Source organism: Chelmon rostratus, chromosome 10 (assembly GCF_017976325.1).
Source record: "Chelmon rostratus isolate fCheRos1 chromosome 10, fCheRos1.pri, whole genome shotgun sequence".
Classification (NCBI taxonomy): domain Eukaryota; kingdom Metazoa; phylum Chordata; class Actinopteri; order Chaetodontiformes; family Chaetodontidae; genus Chelmon; species Chelmon rostratus.
In genome coordinates this window covers 4,462,967-4,482,806 of record NC_055667.1, presented here as the reverse complement: position 1 = coordinate 4,482,806, position 19,840 = coordinate 4,462,967, and positions in this window count along the sequence as shown.

Genomic DNA, 19,840 nt, shown 5'->3' with positions numbered 1-19,840 from the left:
ATTCTCACTCATCTTATTTTTCTATCTATCTTATCTTTCTTATCTAACAACACACACCTTATTATAGAAACACAGTCTAAACTAAACAGTGATTCATTCATCAGATAGACTATTCATTCCCTGATGGACAAAAGAGTTAAGGCTCGAATCATTGAAATGTCAGCGAGGCACTTTAATTAACATATCATCTGGTGTTATTGTCTGTGCATGGTATCATTACCATGTCATTCATGGCTCACTATTGAATATCAGCTCATATGAAGGCTTTCAGCCTTTTTTTCCACATATGACATCACACCAGAAATTCAGATCTGATGTGTCTGGAACAAACAATATGATTGGTGGCAGGAAAGGAGCTCATGAACACACACACACACGCTCCATGTCACACACACAAATCTCTCAAACCAGCGTGATTTAGTTGCAGATGCTGTGGGTCAGTTGATTTACTGTCATCATGGCAGATGCTGGTTTCAGCCCACTGACCATTTCCATTCACGCTGACAGACACAAGCCCTCAGCCTGCAGGAGGATACATCACTTATTTAATACTGCTGCCGTCTGAGCAGCGATGCAGTGGTAGTAAAAATGAGGCTTTAAGAACCAATCCTTTGTTCCATCACAACACCCCGTCCTCGTGTCTCTGTGCCCAGTCTGATGCTACTTGTTATACTGTAATGTCTGCTATAAATATATATGCCGAATAGATGTGGATCAAGGTAAATAATCATGATTTTTTCTTTTAATATCAAAATTATATACATATACTGTATATTAAAGCATGTAGGATTTAGTGGCATCTAGTGGTGAGGTTGCAGATTGCAACCAGCTGAATACTCTAGAGCCAGTGTTTGGTTTGTCCATTCTGGGTTACTATAGAGACATGGCGGTCTAATAATTCTGACTATTGCTACATTTCTGCCAATATATCCCCCTGAATGCTGGATCAAAAGATGATGCGTAATGTGAAAGGTGTCCCTCATAGTGACGGCTCAGAGAATCTATAACTAACTGCTCAGCAGTTTTTAGCCTCTTTTAGCTCATTTTTTTGTTTTTTAAGGGCTGTAACTTTACAGTTTTGATGCAGTCTCTCAGCGTTCTCATCGATCTGGTTTCCAGCAGCAGCAGTGAAGTGCTGTCACACACCCACTGTACACTACCTGCTCTAACAACAGACAGGAAGCAACTAGCATTAACTAACATTTAGCAGACAAAGGGCCAGATAATTCGCTCAGAAGTTGGTGGAGACCAAAACAGAGCTAAAAGAGAGTGACTATTGGACTTATATTTGCTGAATGTCTCAATAGACAACTGTTTGCCAACATGTTAGACAAACCACATTCATAACATTACAGTGTTCCAGTCTGTCCCACTGCCTCAAGGTGCTCAACAAAAGCGTGCTCTTGAAGTATTTTTATGTGATTGCACAATCCTTCAAATGATTCTGATGGCATTGGCAGAACAAAACTGTTTCACAAACAGCTTCTTACCTTGACATTCACCCTGCCCACTGTGCGCTATGTTGCTACCCATAATCGTACAGAGTGCAATCTGGAAGGCACATTTATGTGGGAGTTTAAATTCAAATACAGCAGTGCAAAGCAAGTTGTTAGTGTTTGGGGGGAATTGGGTTTTAGAACCTGCAGAACCAGTCACTCAGCTGGTAATTCGCTGATGCTGTCAACAAGAGCAAAATAAATACTTGTAGCTGTGACTGAGAGGATAATGACTCCACTTCACCTAGCGCTTTTATATGTGGTGCCTCTGCATCTATTTGAGCCAAGCATCCACCCACACATTCTGTGCACCCAGGACCGACCACTTTGAGCTGCTTATTATGTTTGGCCCATTCAAATAGAGCCCAGAGTGCTTGCAGCCACACTATTTTTTTAAATTTCTTATTCTTATTTCTTATTTCTCAATTTTTCTTATTAATAAAGTCTTATCTAATCTAATCTAGCATTGTTGTGAGGCTGCACTTACACACAGCAGAACTTTGAGCTAAATGTTAACACAAGCATGCTAACATGCTCAGTGTGACAACATGCTAAAGTTTGGGTAATGTTAACCATGCTGATGATTTCAGTTATAATGTGCTATTATATGCTAAACACAAAGTGCAGCTGAGGCTGATGGGAATGACATTAGTTTTGCAGGTTTTAGTCCATGTTATAGGGAAAAGTGATATCGTAGTGATGGCGCGGGATGAAAAAGTCACCAAAGTTCATCCTGATGGGATCATGATTTTCCGTATCGTATTTCATGACAATATGTCCAATAGTTGTAGATATATTTTACTGTGAACCATAAATGGTCAACCTTGGCATGAGATGAGAAGTCAGTGGATTATCAAAGTCAGTATGATTTATCCTCTGAGAACCATGAATGGCACAAAATTTGCCATGGTACAAAATTTCAAAGCAATCGGTCCAAAGTGGTGGACAGACTGACCGTTTAAAAAACAAAGAAAAAAACATGGCCTCATGCTGAAATATGAACCACGTTGAATATCAACTTTCAGTTTTATCATTGTTGATTTTAGCCGGCTGTTGGAGAAGTGAGACGGCTTTCCACTGACTGGAAGTCACATTTTAATAGGCTTAGTAAATCCAAACAAGAAACTGAGTAAACAGAAGTGTGAATTTGCATTCCTCTTCTATTCTGTTAGGTATAAATTCACATTAAATCTCTGTAGTCGTCGGCTCATCATAAATTGAAATGATGAAGTCTTGTTGCGCTTGTTCATATCTGCTCGGCTGGGTCAAGTTAAATTTTCCCTCGCACAGTTTAATTAAAAGCGTCTTCTCTTTCCATCTTTTATTGATCCCGGGGACATCATTTTTCTGCTCTTTGATATACAGCTTGTGCGTTTTATTAGCTGGTGGTCATGCAGGGTGTGGATGGATCGGTGCTGTATGGATTTCACTCAGTGTGAGGTCACTGGGGCTGTCCTCAGGTTTAGACGGGGTCAGATTCTGACAGCAGGTCAGCATCATTGTATGCTGGGTTGTTAAATCGTGCTTGGTTGTCTTTTCTTGTCAAATCATTATTCTGTGGGGAGAGACTGTTTGGTTGGTAACCCCGGATGGTCTCTGGTGTCAGATGTGCAATATGTGGAAATAAATATTAAAACGTATCAAATATATAAGGTGATAATATGTAAGATGTGTATGATTTTCAGCCTGTTGTTGAGTTCTGACCCCAAGTAGCCAAAAACACGTCATAATGCAGCTTTAAACAAATTTCTTTTTTAAGGAATTCTGTCTTGCAGGAGGAGCCTCTGCAGACTTTGTAATGTTGTGCGATGACCATTACTTTTCAGTGCACTCCCCTGGTCTGACCATATGTTTAAATCTGCAGTACACTGCAGCTACATGATCAGTGGCATCTGGGCCGCATGCCGTGAAATGAAAACGTCTGTAGTACAAATTTATATAAAGCAGCTTGAACGACCGTCCCTGGTTCAAGTGTTTCTTGTGATGAACGGTCATTTTTCAAGAGATGTCTCTCGCTCAAACATTTGAAAAGAACTGTATGAGAAAAAAACAACAACAACCCTGTTCTCTATAAAGAGTTTGATGTTGAATAGAAATCTGTAGCTCGGCATGCACACTGGCATATGGGACACCAGCTATGTTACATACTGCATTACTTGGATTTACTGCATGTTTTATCACCATAAATGGACGACATATGTATATAATATGCTCCTTGTGGCACCAGCGTGTCACTTTTTGTACCACAGGATGCAGACAGTACAGTCGTCCAGGGAGCTTCAGCTGGATGCATTTGATGTTATGATCACTGCATTATTTTCAGTCTTAGACTGTCGACAGCTGTGCATCTGAACGATGGAGGGAAAAAACGCAATTTCATACAGTCTGTACGCTATCAATGTGATGCTGATTTGTAGCATTTTGCCTTCCACTGATGACAATAACAACATCAGCAGCACTGTAATGAAACATCCACAGGCCTCCTCTATGCTCCCACATGAGAAAGTCAGTTGAATCTCTGTCATTAGTATATACAGAGACTCACAATGCCTTTATCCTTTCTTAGCTCAAGCAGGGGGAAACTAGCTGTATCTCAAGTGACAAATTACACACACCAATAAGTCCAAAACAATCTTATTCCTTTAATTCATCTTGTATCTTGTTCATGCAACACATTCAACACATACACATGAACAGACATGAAAATGTAAGTAATGGCTTTGTTCAGGAAAAGTTTGTGTTGAACATTGTTGCAGACAGAGCTGCAAACTGATCAAACAACTGACTGATATCACAAGACCAAAGATCTCTAAAGAGCTGTCACTCCTCCTCCAGCAAAGTGCTCTGCTCGATCTGTAGGAGTATTAACAGTCACAAGAAGTCAAACATTTAGTGGGACATGGCCGATGATGAGATGGAATTTTCTGATATGATTTTCACACACTGCAAATATATATATATATATATATATATATATATATATATATATATATAAAGAAATCCTCCATAAAACACATATTTAAATGTGATTACGAGACATAAGATGAAGATCTACAGCATAGGCTTGGCTCATTCACTGCATTCCTTTTCAAAAGGTTCATTAAGCAGGTTATTTTCTTTGTTCATATGAAGCAGAAGTAAGTAGACTGATTATTAACGTTGTCTCTCTTTCAATCATAACACCTACATGTAAAAACGTATAGATCTTTAATCCGGTGAATTGCTTTAAACAGCCCATCAGAAAAACAACCAGGTAGGTCAGGTATGTTCTGTGTTCACTGACAAAGTGTTACTTTGACAAAGTGTTCCTGAGTCCATGTAGTAACATCCTTCATACAATCATGTGTTGTGAAGCTCGCTCCATCCTCGTTTGTGAACCACTGAGCCTTTACAGGATGCTCCTTTCATACCCAATCACCTGTTCCCAATCAACTGAGTCTGTATCCAGAGCATGAAATCAGATGAACATGGTACCTTAAAAACTACAGAGAATAGTGGGAAAAACAAACCAGCAGTCAATGACATATCTTCTCTATATCATTTCCCTTCAACCTTGATGAATTAAACCCTAACATAAAAACTTGCATTAATATTTCTTGAATTTTCTGGGCTTGGAAAAAACAACTTTTCCCATTGTTGCCATTTTTTGCATTTCCTTTGCATACCTTTATTAGGTTCCAGAGTCCTGAGGTAATAACATAATTATTCCCCAGTCTCTCATGGTGATATACTCCATATGCAAAATGATGAATGTTCCCCCATCCAACCCATATATTAAAATCCCTGTAAACAGACAGAATAGATTCCCTGTGGCACTGCAGGAAAAACGACCACCCAGACTTCCCTGTTCCAGACTAATGTCTGTGATTATAATACTATCTGGAGAAGGGAAGGCCTTGTATAACAGGTGGGGATGAAACGCCAAGGCTGAAAGTCATTCTCTTAAGCACTTCACCCAGATGAAACCACTTTATGTGGAGGTAAAACTGAAAAGAAGCACACCCACAATGTTAGTAATCATCTGCAGCCTGGCTCCAGATCTCTGAATCACCCACAGCTAACCAGTAAACCTAAACTGTGACCGTATCACACATTAACTGCGGGAGAAAGACTTTTCCAGCAGGAAGGCTTCGCTTTGCATGGCTGGGATGAGTGCATCTCATACAGACCATAAAGGGTGCCTTGTACACGTGTATGAGATACCAGGGGACGTGACAAATAGTAATAGCTGCAGGTCACAGAATTAAAAGTTTAAGTTAACTGCTGCTAGCAGCCACCTGGTTATGGATTGATAAGGCGTGGGCGGATCCAGGGGCAGGACCACAGGGAAACTGGCTCCAGCTGAAATCTGACTGGAGCCCGAAATTACCCTGTTGGTTTCAGAGCACTGAAGTTTGTGTTTGTTTATACTGGAATGTGTATATTATACTGAAATGCACAATACAATGATGTGAAATGACTTCATTCAGCTGTGTGTGTGTTGGACTGTGATATATGAAAGACAATTCCGGCTTCCCAAAGCTCTTTGAAATGAAGACACACAAAAATGTGCTATAGTTGTAGGGGTTGTAGGGATTTCTAGGCTACTCGTCTTCAGTAATAAATAACATGGCTGTCTGGTGCCTGAATGTTGTGTTTGACGTTGTTACTGTTAAGATTGTCTCGGTGGCTTCACGCTCTAAAGTTGCTGGAGATCACACGTTTCCTGCGATATTCCTGCTTTCTTCTCTCAGAGCAGAAGAACAACGTGCTCACTAGTGCCCCTGAATGCCATCTATTGTCAATATGATATTGTGTTTGACTGGTAAGATGGGATGTGTTACACTGGTTAGACCTTTTCTCTCTTGTGTTCTGTGTGAGCTGTTGTCTAAAGTCATTTTCATTTTGTGAAGTGCAGAAAGTAGTTGAATCATAATTTCTCTTTTATCTCCTAGTAAACAGCTATAGCAGACCTACAGAGTAACCTCCTCTGCAAGCCATCTACAGTGTGACCTGTGCTCCTCCATGCACACTATCTCAGTAATCCAAATTATACTGGGCGACTACAATAGAAACATCAGTGAGTGGATAGCAGTTTTAATCACTGGCAGCCAATCGCTAGACGATCCATCCGCCTTGACCGTCACTTTTTGTCCTCTGAGCGACAGCGTCTTGCTCCCAGCATGCCTTTGTTCGAGTGGTGTGTTTTTATCAGGCTATTTATATGTCCCTTTCATGTCTAGAGCAGATCGGCTGATGAGCCAACAATAGCTCACTGCTCTCATGCAGAGACAAGGACAGAGCATGTCTGCTCTCATTAGTGAAGGTGACCTCATCTGTGAGATGTGACAAAGCAATTAGCAGCAAAGGCTTGGGTCGCGTCGCCGGCTGCACTGGAAGCCGCAGACACACGAGGAGAATGTGGGGAGAGGCCTTTGGTGTTGATCGTCATCTCTCTCGGGTCCACTGTGTCAGGATCTGATGCGCCGGAACAACTGTCACAAATGTGTCGGGAGGGCTGTCTCTGCAAGTGAAGTTAAACCAGACAACACCGGCCGTGCCTGCGGTCGTTAGAGCTGGACACATGCTGGTCGTGCAAAAACCTGCTCCAGTTTGTTCTGTCTTAATTCCTCTGTTTGACAAGTCTAGTGGGAGTTACCCAGCCTCACAAACACAGACTAAGTTATAGGCTAAGTCTAGGCTCTCTGAGAACTAGGGTGTGTGTTTCCACGGTAACCATTCATGACAAGTGCTGAAAAAAAAACTGACAATCAGTGTCACCTGCTGATAACAGGAAGATGTAGAATCTTCACTCTTTGACTCAACACATGACAATCAGGGTATGCTCCAGTCCAGTCCACAGGGGTCCCTGAAAACCAAAAACGCCAGGATGACACAGTTTAGTGACAACAATGACTTTTTACCTGAATTAATGAGAAATCTTACCAGACTGAGCCTCAGCGGCGTTTCAGTCCATCTCCTTCTTGGTTGCATTTACTTTTACAATGAACTGCCACACTGTTTCAAAGTTAGAGGCGCTCATGTAACCTCATGTAACTCCATTTACTCTCAGTCACTTCAGGTGTCCAGGGCGGATCAGACAGATATCAGACATCCAGCATCTTAGCAGCCGGCAGGTCGGTGTCCATGGTCATCCCAGGAACCGCAGTCTAACCTCAGCTCTTTGCTAACACGCTATCACACAAGCATTTTAAACAAGATATAATTCAAGTTTCAGACTCAGAACTGAAATCTGATGTTTGTTGCTGTAAAACTGGTTCATCTGATGAAGGTTTTGTGTCCTTGTGTGTGCATATCTCCCCACATGTCATTAGAAATTAATTGACACGTATGAACAACTGAAAATGAACAACGACAACACATTACGGACATAACACATGCACCGTTTCACGATTGTGTTGGGTGACGTGGAGCTTGCACAGCATGGTGCATGATGCTAATATGCAAAACATATTTGTAGTAAACATGCCTTCATTCAACAGATGTTCATTAACAATTATGCCCTCAGACCCTAAATGACAGCTCAGTAACATCCTCAAGGCACGCATACAATAATCACACACAGGCTCACAAACAATACGATATGAAAGCTGTGCACGTGATGATTGAACATGTCTTGACAGGGTGGGAAATTACCTTTCTGAATGTGAGCATCTATCAGCCACTGACAGACGAATGTTCAAATTCACCAGCCACCCAACAGTAAAACAAGGTAAATATAGTTGTATTTACTCAACAGTATATCATAAACCTACCAACCACTTTCATTATATTTTCCAGTTTTACCAGCATTTGGCTGGTGGCTGGAGCTGAATTCCCACCTTGTGTGTGGACTGTTGGGTGAGACACACACACAGAGAAACACTGCGTATGACACTAGATATGGCTGTTATAAGGGGCAGCAGTGCAGTGCAGTGGTTAGCCCAGTGGTTAACACTGTCACCTCACAGCAAGAAAGCTCTGGGCCCTGACTCACATTCACACAGCACTGAACGGTTGTTTGTCTCTGTGTGTGATTAACTGTCCAGGGTGTACCCCGACTCACACTCAATGTCAGCACTGATTGGCTGCAGCCCACCCGCGACCGTCCAAATGACTAAGGTACGGCTGGAGAAACCACACTAAAGAAGAAGCAGGGGCACAATCTAAAGAGTACAGTGTCCTTCGTCACCTGGAGAGAAAGTTTTGTGAGTTGTAGAGTTAGGGGAAACTTTATACTTTTTATGAATCACTGTCTAAGAAGCTACATCATCATAATCATTTGACCCCGCTTACGTTTAGTTTACTACATCCTTTGTTTGTGCCGGCATGTCGGCATATAACTGGGTGGAGACCCATGTGTGTCTTTGCGTTTTGTACCTGCCAAGATAAGCAGCAGACAACACATTTCAACTGATTTCACCATTTAAACTCTTTTATGAAAGAAATAAACATTTTAATGACGGTAAAACATTCACTGCAATTTGATGTTTTGTGGCCAGGGGATGAAGTCGCCGGACTCCCTCAAAAAAACTCTCGAGTTGTTGAGACTTCATCCCTGCTGTCTGTGGCAAATTCTTAATTATTTTTTTCCCCTTTCTTTTGCCAGTGCAGGAAGAATGCTTGCATCTGTAGGCGCCCTCATATTGTTCTTAAGCAGCAATATTGCTCAATACTTTTGCCATGTCAGCATGGTTGATAGGAATTTGAATCAGTGCTGCTCTTAACAACAGGCAAACAGACAGAGGTTCAGACGCGCTCAGGTAACAATCAGACTAACACTTCATTTGATTTGCACTTCAGCAGTTAGCTGCAGTTGTGAGGTGTGCCAGTCCTTTTGGCTCATGCATCGATCTGTTTGGCCTTAATCCTGTTGAACGCTTCAGTGCTGCGCAGGAAATGCAGCTTCTTTCCGGGATATCACATGAAAACAGACTGTGTTGAAGTGGTGCTGAAGCTACAGCTTGGCAATATAATATCATATAACATCCCATGAGGGAGGTTAAGAATGGTTGTGTCACTGTCCATGGGTGTGTGAGTCACAGCATCGACCCCATGCTGTATAAGGAGATGACACAACAAATGATTATATCCCCCACCAAGCTTTACACAGGGTTGATATGAAATACTTGAAATGAGTAACTCACCTTCCATCAGCGGAGCACCAACTTACAGTAAATCCATCAAAACAGTGTAATGCTATCTGTAAGATTCATTTCCTTGTGTCCCTTGGCTCACAGATAAAAGCAGATCCAGCACCATGGGAGCTGTCAGAGTCCTGCAGCGATTAGCCACATCCTAAATCCACCAGGCTCACAGTTTCTCCAGATGAATTTAAACCATCATTTTTATTAGCTCTGGGGATAAAGGCCAGCCCATGCAGGATTAGAGCAGGAAGACATTGCTCTGTCCAATTTATATAGGCCTGTAAATTATGTTTTCCAATTCAGCTTCCTGATCTGCACTCTATAAACAATGTCCATAAAGGTCTGTTTATGTACACTGCTCTATTGCGGGGTTCTGCTCCTGCTTTGTTTGTTTGACAGTGCAAAATTTAAATCTCATAAATGAAAGCTTTCATGACTGTGACACAATCATATATGAATCATCATAAGTACGCAATGAAAATATGAATTTATCTGTATGGCTACTGGATGCAATAGATGATAGAGGCCTATTTATCAAAACACAGCACCTGTTGCTACTGTGATGTTTTATGCTATTTGTGCTATTTTGGGTGATGACTCAAAGCTGCACTAAATATATTTTAATGAAGACAAAGAATCAAGTGGCTGTTTGTATTGTAAAAGCTGTCATTCAAACCCACAAAGACTTATTTTCTGATTATTTTTAGAGGTTTTCAGCTCATCGTTTTGGTTTTACAGCCCAAACCTCTACGGTCTTGGTTCAGTCTCAGCACTCTCATCACTCTGGTCCTCAGCAGCAGCAGGCAGCAGTTTTCAGTGGAACAGATAAACCCACTGTGTACAACCTGCTCTGCAGCAAACAGCACACAGACACAGTTTGAGTCTAACTGAAGAGTCTAATTTGAACATAGTGGAGCATTTAGCAGCTAAAGAACCAGATATTTCCCTCGGGAAGTTGGTGGAGATCAGTTTTATGAAATAATTTCACATCAGTGTATTTACAGATTGTTGCACTGTGCCTAAAACATGGCCAACAAATAAATTATTGCAAGTTTAAGAAACAACCTAACATGGCTGTAAAGCATTTTAATATGCTTTTGTATCCACGAGATAAAGACTGGACAGGATTGATCGGCTCAAGTGCTGTCATCATGGGACTTGCTGCCCACACTCTGGGATCAGCTCTATAGAAATGCTTTGAAATCATCACGTCTTCTTGCAGTTAAAGTGTCACTAATCAGGAACATTTTACAGGTTGATAATAAATTGAATGTCTTATATTTTTTAATAATGTTGCTGTTGCTTTATACCAATGATTTCTGTGATGTTTAAAATGATGTTAACATGTCAACAGAGCAAACTGAGTGAGGGAGGTCATTATGTGCTTAAATAAAACACACAAATACATGCATACAGCAAAGAAGGGTATTTTATAGGAATATCTCTACAAATACAACTTGTGCACCTAAATAAATGTTTTTCTATATTTAAAATTTCCCATTGCACATTCAAACGGGACAAATTTACAGCAGAAGCCTCAGAGACGAGCAGAAGAGTGTTTGTGGAGAAGGGCAGATGGAGGAAGAAGCAGCTGCCTCGAGCCTGTTTTTAATGCCGTCTTCACATACATAGACGGTTTTGTTGTCGAGAAAAGACTTCAGCATAAATAACCTGCTCCGCCGCCTCCTTCCTAACCTCAATCTTGTAGAGGATTTTGATTGGATTGGAATTCAAACTTATTTAAATGTCTGAAGTAAATTGATTATTTTAAAAACTGTTTTGTTAACGCGCTGTCAGTTTCTAGAGATCTAGAAGGACAAATGACTGATGACCCTAATCAGAGGCCAGGAAGTTTCTTATAATCTCTTATTGATCCATTTGTGACTGCGCCGTTTGTTTGGTGATTGATGATCATTCACCACCAGGGGGCAGTCTATAACTGTGATGGGATTCTTCATGTTTTCCACTATTGGTCATTAACCTCATGTGCGTCTGCTGCCTGTTCCCCCTGACCACAGCCTGCGGATGTGTTTCCTAATGTCACCTCAGGACCCACATCCCCAACGGCTGTTTTCTCTGTTTGTTGTGAAATTGCTCCATCCTCAATGATTTAAATAACAGAGCAGAAAAAAATGGGTGTTCACGTTGTTGTTAGGGGAAAAATATTATTGATGCGGGCAAAACTTTTGACTACAAAAATTTACAAGGAAATTCATTTCCAAGAGACTTCTTGCTCAAAACAAATGATTGTGGTGAAATACTGAAATATACTGCAAGCAGAAACTATGTTTGCAGAAGTGACACAGCGCCTTCACACACGACATGTGCTTGCAGAGTCTGAAGAAGTCTGAAAGCTACTGGCTCTCACTCACAAAAAGGCCTCTTGTGCTCAATGCCATATCACAGCAAGTCTGTCATTACCTGAGAGACTACAAATATGTAAGGCAGTGGGAAGAAATGTCCTCTAAATCAGTGCTTCTCAACCTTTTTAGTTGGTGACCCCATCAAACAAAGTAATGTTTACCTGCGACCAGTGTTAGTAGTAACACTTTACACTGTAGTTCCACTACTTTTGAAACATGAAACATTACTTTTTCAATCAAATAATGCAGTTTCAATTGCAGAAATTTAACTGGGATTGTTACTCATTACTTTTGTCTTACATGGAAACAATGGACAACTGCAGAGGACAGAAGGCAAATGAAGCTTATTCCCCGAGTTTTCAAGCTTGAAAAGTGCAGAATCCTCGTGACAGAGGTGTCTGTGCTTCATCATCCACATCAGAAATGTCCAAATGGATCATCATTTGGTCCCCAGTGGCTGGTGAGGCATTTGGTGATCTGTAGAGACTTCTCACCTCTGCACCTATCTTCAGCCCACATGGCTTTGTATCAATATAGACTTGAAAAAATGTGAAGAAATCATTGGATGGTTTATTTTGGCAGACAGTTTAGAAAAGTAATCAGGCATAATTCATAAAAAGTCTGCAATTATGAACAGAGTAACACTTTCAGTCAGTTTTTTGGCAAACATATAATCATATCATGTCCAACATAAGAGAAGTAAATAACAGTACGAGGAAGGAGATCTATATTTTTTCAGTAATATTTCACTGTAATAATAAATAATCAATAGTAATCGTCTATCATCATAATAAGAGTCTGCTTTCAGCCTAACCCCAGCCCCTCCAGCAGGGCCGACAGATAGAGGGCAGCGCTGCTCCCTGCACTCTGCTGCTGAGGCTTCCGCATGAGCTGAGCGTTCAGTTCATTTAGCCACGAGCCATCAGTCTCCAGGCCGAGGACGCAGAGCTGTAAATGTGCTGGGACATCATGTACTGAACGCTGTGTGCTGCTGCTCAAAAGACACACACACGCAGACAAAAGACAGAACTGCTGACCTGTGAAAAGCTCATATGTCCCAAGTGTTGGCTCTTCAGGAATTACAATTTCATATGCTTGGTATTTCATTTGAAATCTGTTTGTTATTTTGAGATTCATATTTGTTACCTGCTCTTTTTTCTTTTGTTCCATTCCTTCATATACAATTGCCTCAGAAAAAAAGTGTTAGCATAAATAAAAATTAAATAAGAAATAATAACCTTTTCCAAATCATGCCATTTGGCAGGAAAGGAAAATGACATTGCTCTTCAAACACTCGGTGGAATTTAATTGGATGTAAATGCATCACATACTCACATCAATACATAAAACTCAAACCCAAATTCAGTTTTTTTATTTGATTTTAAAGCAGCTACAATTAAAATATGTTTTATTATAAGAGTGTGTCAAATGAAAGTGTGAAAACCATTTGAAAGAGGTCTCTGATTGTGTTGAACTGAGAGAATGATCAGCTGACTCTGCAGCATTTTCAGCTGTGCAGAGAGTTTCAGCTCACTGTTTAGCACTCACTCTTGGTTCGCTCTCACCGCTCTCATGTCGTCAGTCTCAGCTGCAGCTGCTTTCAGTGAAAAGCCCAGTGTGCGCTACCTGCTCAGCAGCAAACAGCAGACAGGCACACTTATGGACTGACTGTTGAACACTGTGGAGCAAAGCAGAGGCAGATATTTTCCTCAGGAGGTGGTGGAGACCACAAGCTCTAAATAAAAGTTCATGTTGCAGATATCTTCCACTGACAATCCATATCACAATTCAGCCACAATAGAGCACATTACCTGTTCACGGTCCAGCCCTGTACTTGGTTGGACTTGGTACCTAATTTTACTTATACTAAGTTTGCTGTCTTTGTTCTAAGAAGCACCTGATTCAGCTGCACATCACCACTAACAATTAGAAAAAAAGATTGGTAAGGACAGTCGCAATCATCAAAGTCAGACTCAAGGCTAGATCATATATATATTCACAATAACACAATATATCCACAAAAGAAAATTCACGTTTTCCAAAAGAATGTTTAGCCCGCAGTGTGTCAAAGATTTGCATCTGTGTAAATTGCATATGTTGGTTGTATAATCTTGGAGGAAATGAACATAATACAATAAATTGCATTATTTCATAATCACCATTTGATTTAAAAAACAAAAAATGGTCAAAATCCAATGATGAAAATATAAAATACGGGATGCTGTGATAATCGTGATGCATGATGCAGTACCTGTTTTGACAGAGTAATTCTCATTTACATGCAGTGTGAGATTTTGAGCTCAAAATAAGTAAATGAAACAGCAGAGAATGTGTGGATGCAGGGAGGGCTGTGTCATCTGAGATGCTCTGTCTCTGTGTGCTGGATCCACTTTCCTGCTGTGTCATCCTCAGCGGAAAGACTGGATTGAGGACCATAACCCAGACTAGATCAGGCCAGGCCGGGCTGTCGAGCCGCAATGTGTCCGCAGCTTGTTCTCACAGCAGATTAAGGGATTAGTCAGATCTATGTATACCTGTGCACACGTCCAGCCTTACTATTGGTGGAAAGAAGCAGGGTCAGGAAGTGAGAAGCGTGCTGGAAATAAAGCAGTGACGTGGAGACGCTGCAAATGGATTTACAGTATGTTATCAGGGGTGATGACACAGCAGCAGTCAGAAACAACCAGCCTGGAGTTCTTCAAAACTTGTTTTAAGTTCTGTCATATCTGTTGTCATAGCAATAAGTCTTTAAACCCAGGGGTCAGTAGTATGAGGTCAGGGTTTTTTTTTACTCTTTACTCCAGCGGCAGCATGTGACAGAAAAGAGGGACACATGACTGCTAACAATGTGGTGGAGCGAGTAGTGAGAAGACAGAGTTTTTAGAGGGTGCAGTGCAGTGTTGGACATAAACAGCAGTGAGGACACCATCAGTCTGGGTATACGCAGGTACACGACATACACCTGCTTGCTTTTCAGTCAGCATATCCACCTCTAAGTCCCCTCTGAAGTGCATCAACCATACTGTGCTGTCCCACTCCACTGGGTTGGTTAGGTGTAGCCACTAGGTTATGGTAAGAATATCATGGTGGGGAATGTCTTTGCCATCCTCGGTAAAAATAATGCTTGGAGTCTAGCGACCCTGTTGCTTTACCTTAAATAACAACACAGAGGACAACTCAAACCAAAATTTGCTCACTCAGGATAGTTTGAAACAAACACACCCAAGTGGTGTAGTGGTATGTGAAGAACTTTGTATGCTCCTAATTTATCGTCTCAGTAAACAGATATCTGCACACGACTGCAGAATGTGTAGGTAAGACTCAAGAAGTCCTCGCCATACAGCAACTTATGGGTTCAGAGATTGCTTGATTTGCGCAACAAATGTATTTAGTCGTCCAGCTGAAGTCTGACTGTTACATTAATTTAAGGCATAAAGTATACATCATACAGTACATTTCCGTTTAGCTTCACTTCATTCATACAGCCTGGCCTTTTGCTCATGTTAGCCTGGATTACATCTGCCACATTTGATAAAGGGCTCGCAGAGCTGACAGTGTGGTTACACACTGGTTTGATTCATGGAATATAATATGGAAATATCTTTGGAATCATTTTGGATGCACAGAAATGAGATTAATATCGACTGAGACAGAAAACAAGAGCATTGACAGGAATGTTGGTGTTGGTGTGAATTATTCCCTGTGTTTGTATGTTTGAATCCACAGAGAGGAGCAGGACAATGCTTTTATTCAAATAATTCCATCTGAATTGTGAGGGTCTGTCAAAGAACATAAGTGACACATTAATACTTTTTTTTGGAAATGCTGCGCAGCGCGGAACAACGTTCCTCTTCAAACAGCACATCTGATTTCTACGTCGAAGAGGGTGGAGCGACAGAGAGAGATTTGGATCAACAAAGGGCAGATCTCAGCCTTGCTTCAGCAGGCCTGTGTGTGTACGTGTGTGTGTGTGTATGCGTGTGCGTGTGTGTGTGTGCGCGCGCGTGTGTGTGCGGCAGCTGCAGGCGCCATGTGCCGCCCTGGAACAAGGCAGCCTCACTGCAGAAGTGGGTCAGCTGGGTCTGAGAGAGGCAGACAGAGAGACAGCAGCTCACTGCAGCTCGTTTGTTTGGGTTTGTTTGCTGTGAAGCTCCTACACCAGTGCTGGATTCAGGCCGAAAAGAAGCAGCAAACCTCAGAGTGCACGATGAAGAGTTTCCAAAATTTGTACTTGTCAAGACAAATAAATATTGTGTTATTTTAGTCTGACTCATCCCCAAATCAGCAGCAGCCCAACTTTATTATCTTTAAAAGAACAGTTACACGTTTTGTTAAACTCAGTGCATGACTAGAACTAATTTAACTAATTTTCTTCCAACCCCTAACCCTAACCCTCCATGGTTAAATCAAATCAGTTATATAAATACACACACATAAAGAGGCAGTGCAAATACTGAAAGGCAACTGCTGGCTGGGTTTACATTACATTACATTCATTTAGCTGATGTTTTAATCAAAAGCCGCTGATCACAGGAGCATTAAACCATGTGCATAAAACCCCAGAATAGCCAGAATCATGGAAGTACATCAACTTCAGATAATTACTGAAGCGCACTGTCTGATACTCACTGTATCAGTGTTTGAATATGGCAGCAGTTGCCCGGGTTCACATCTTGTCTACTCTCACCTTAACTCAAACATGCAGAGAATCATTTTTATACTTGTATAAAATATTAAATATAAAACTCTGTGAAAAACACTCCCTCCAATATCCTCAAAGATATTCAATCCACTGCAAGAGAAGAAATACTTCCAACCAGTTTTCTGTGTTGCAGCTGTGTTTCCTGACGCTGTGCTCACTGTTGATGAATCGTCTTGCTCCTTTTATACCACACAAGAAAAATCTAGTAAAATGAGGTTATTGTATATCAAGTAATGGAAGGTGACATTAATCAACAAAAATAACTGATTAAAACATTTGATTTTGATCACATCATTGTAGTTGCTTTTTTAAAAGGCATTTTTTTTATATTTGTGGGGCTGCATCTGAAATACATACACGTGTTTTCAGTTGGTTTGGGCTCGTAATTATTCAAAAGGAACAATGAATTTTGAACTCAAAGAGAGAACAGAAAGTCACATCTGTCCAACATTTAAGCAGCAGAATTGTAAATACAAGGTGAGTGCCCTGATTCCAGTGACTTCAACTGTATCACCTGTCTTTGGCCGATGGAGCGCTTTAATGAATGTAGGAACTAGCTGGATGTGAACAAGGCTGTTTTTTTTTTGCATGTGTGACAAAATAAAAGTCATTTCAGACAGACACAGCCTACAACAGAGCAACTAAACTGAGATTAAAACCAGACAAACAAAACCTTCCAACAGCATCAGCCACTTCCTGAGCTGTCTCCTTTCACAGAAGTCCTTTTGACGTCCACATGCTGTCATTAGAGCACAGGACGCTCTGTTTGAAGACTTATTAAGGCATTAACCCAGATCAATACTTCTCTTATGGGGACAAACAGAAAGGGAGAAGCCATTAGGCCCATTTATTATCATGATAACTATATCAAACAGCACATTCAGCACATTATTTCTGATTCTTAAGATGTCCAGACTGAATAGAAAACTAATTACAAAGGCCCTCACCACAGAGAGAGAGGGTGCATGTGACAGGAGAGGACCTAATGGAATACTTGAAGATCAAGAAATCATTCAAAAGTACTTTTAGCACCGCTTTCTCTGAACAACTACACAACACTGATGGAAAACCAAGGACGATGTTTCTAATCTGACATTCAGTCCTTTAACGGATTGATGAGCATTAGACTAAATGTTCTTCTTCATAATCAATAATCTGCCCATGACGGACGGACGGCAGCATACGTCCTCCAATCACACTGAACTGATGATAAGAAATGGTTTATTGGTTCCATCATCACATGTAATGCAATTTTGGTCAGCAAACGCATATTTACCTCATAATTATTTAATTTCTGTTCGTGTCAGCTGTTGACAGCTGACATGAGCTGTTAAAGACAGCTGGTGTCTTTAACAGCCTAATTCAGTTGCTATAATCAAGAATATGTGTTGCTGTGAGCTGAGCTGACATCGCTGCTGCACATTTGCAGAGCGTCTTGAGGTTTGGGACGACTGTGAAGAAAACACTGATGGTAACACTGATGTTAGACTCACACACACATGGAAACAATGGATCAAATGAGTAATGTGAAAGGTATCACTCATCCCACAGGGAATCATCACTGAACCTGACCAAACCTTAATCATAGTGCAGTCACACAATTATTTTCCAGCGGCGATTAGTAACAGGAAGCCACAGACAAACGATTCTGCTTATTTGGGCCTCGGATCAGAAAACACTTCCATGTGCGGTTCTAGAGGGCATGGACAAACAACATATTCACATGTTTTATTTTAGAAAGACTAGTTAGCTGAGACTACAGGGCAATGCTGTTGTTCCAGTAACACATGTAGCACAGTGTCCTCCTGTTCTCAAGACCCCACATTCAGCATGCCAAGCTCAGACTTCTGGAGACTCCATTTTAAGAAAAGTAAAATAAAAACTGAATGTGAATGTGGAAAAAGCTGGAGAATATGTGTGTAGCTGTGTGGGGTGGCTGACCTCAGTCTATACGGCGCATTAACAGGGGACTGTGGACAGTGGATGTATGCTGGACACTGTCATCAGAGTAGCACACATATGATCCCTTTAATACTCTCCCTCTCTCTCTGTATATGTAGTATGCTCCTCCCTCCTGTTCTTATATGCTCAGGAACATGTTGTTCCCTGGCAGCGGGCCTGAAAACACCACCAACATATCCTCAGGCTGCAGCACCTGTGCTCTTACACGTCTCAGATTTGACTGCAGGGAATGCACTCCGACTGCTTCAATACATCCACAGTCCACAGCGGCGACCGAGAGAGCACCCGTCACCTAAAACAGGAGAGAGAAAGCTGCAGCCGGCACCAGCAGTCACTGTGTGCACCGTCTGTTTCGACTTTGATTCATTATATATGTGTGTGTGTGTAGACATACAGGACTGGAGTAGTGGACAGAAAAAAAAGATGAAGTCATGATGTGCATATAAGTTTTTTTTATTTATGGAATCTGTAAATGACAAGCTCAAAGCAAATGAAATAAATCACAAACTCTTTTTTACGGTTTCTGTTTTAACATTGAACATTAGCAGAAGTGGAACTCATTCATTAAATGCACTCGACAAAGTTTTGATTTTCTTCTTCTACTAATTGGGCTGAGCTGGTGGAAATCAAGAAAACAGCAAATCCTTAACTCAAGGTCCCTCCACTCGAATTCTTCCAGGGCTTTTAGCCACGTCTCCTGGCTTTCATGAGGGGATTGAGTTTGCTCGGACGTCATGGGGCAGGAATGAGAGAAAGAACAGCTGTGTTTTTATCAGGAACAAAAGCAGCAGTGTCAGAGGGGCTTCTGTTGTCCCCCCCAAAGCAAAGCACCTGTTGGTGTGTGCAATTAATTTCAAACTTTAGCATATATATATAAATACATATTAAAAAAACGATTTTTTGTATGAATCTATGCAAATGTATTATCTCTAATCTAATACAGAAATATTACATTTTTCATATAAATATTTTTTCTGGCAGCATTTCTCTTCAAAATAATAATGATAATTGTACAGCAGCTGAATAATGAATGAAACACCACTCACACATGCACACATAAATAATAGAATCGATTCCTGATTTTTTCAAGTCTGGTCCTTGACTGTCTTGTCTGGGAATTGAGGATTCTTGCACTCCTATTGGCTGCTCGGTGCTCATGTCACAGCTGTTTCCATCTTCCCTGATTCAGCG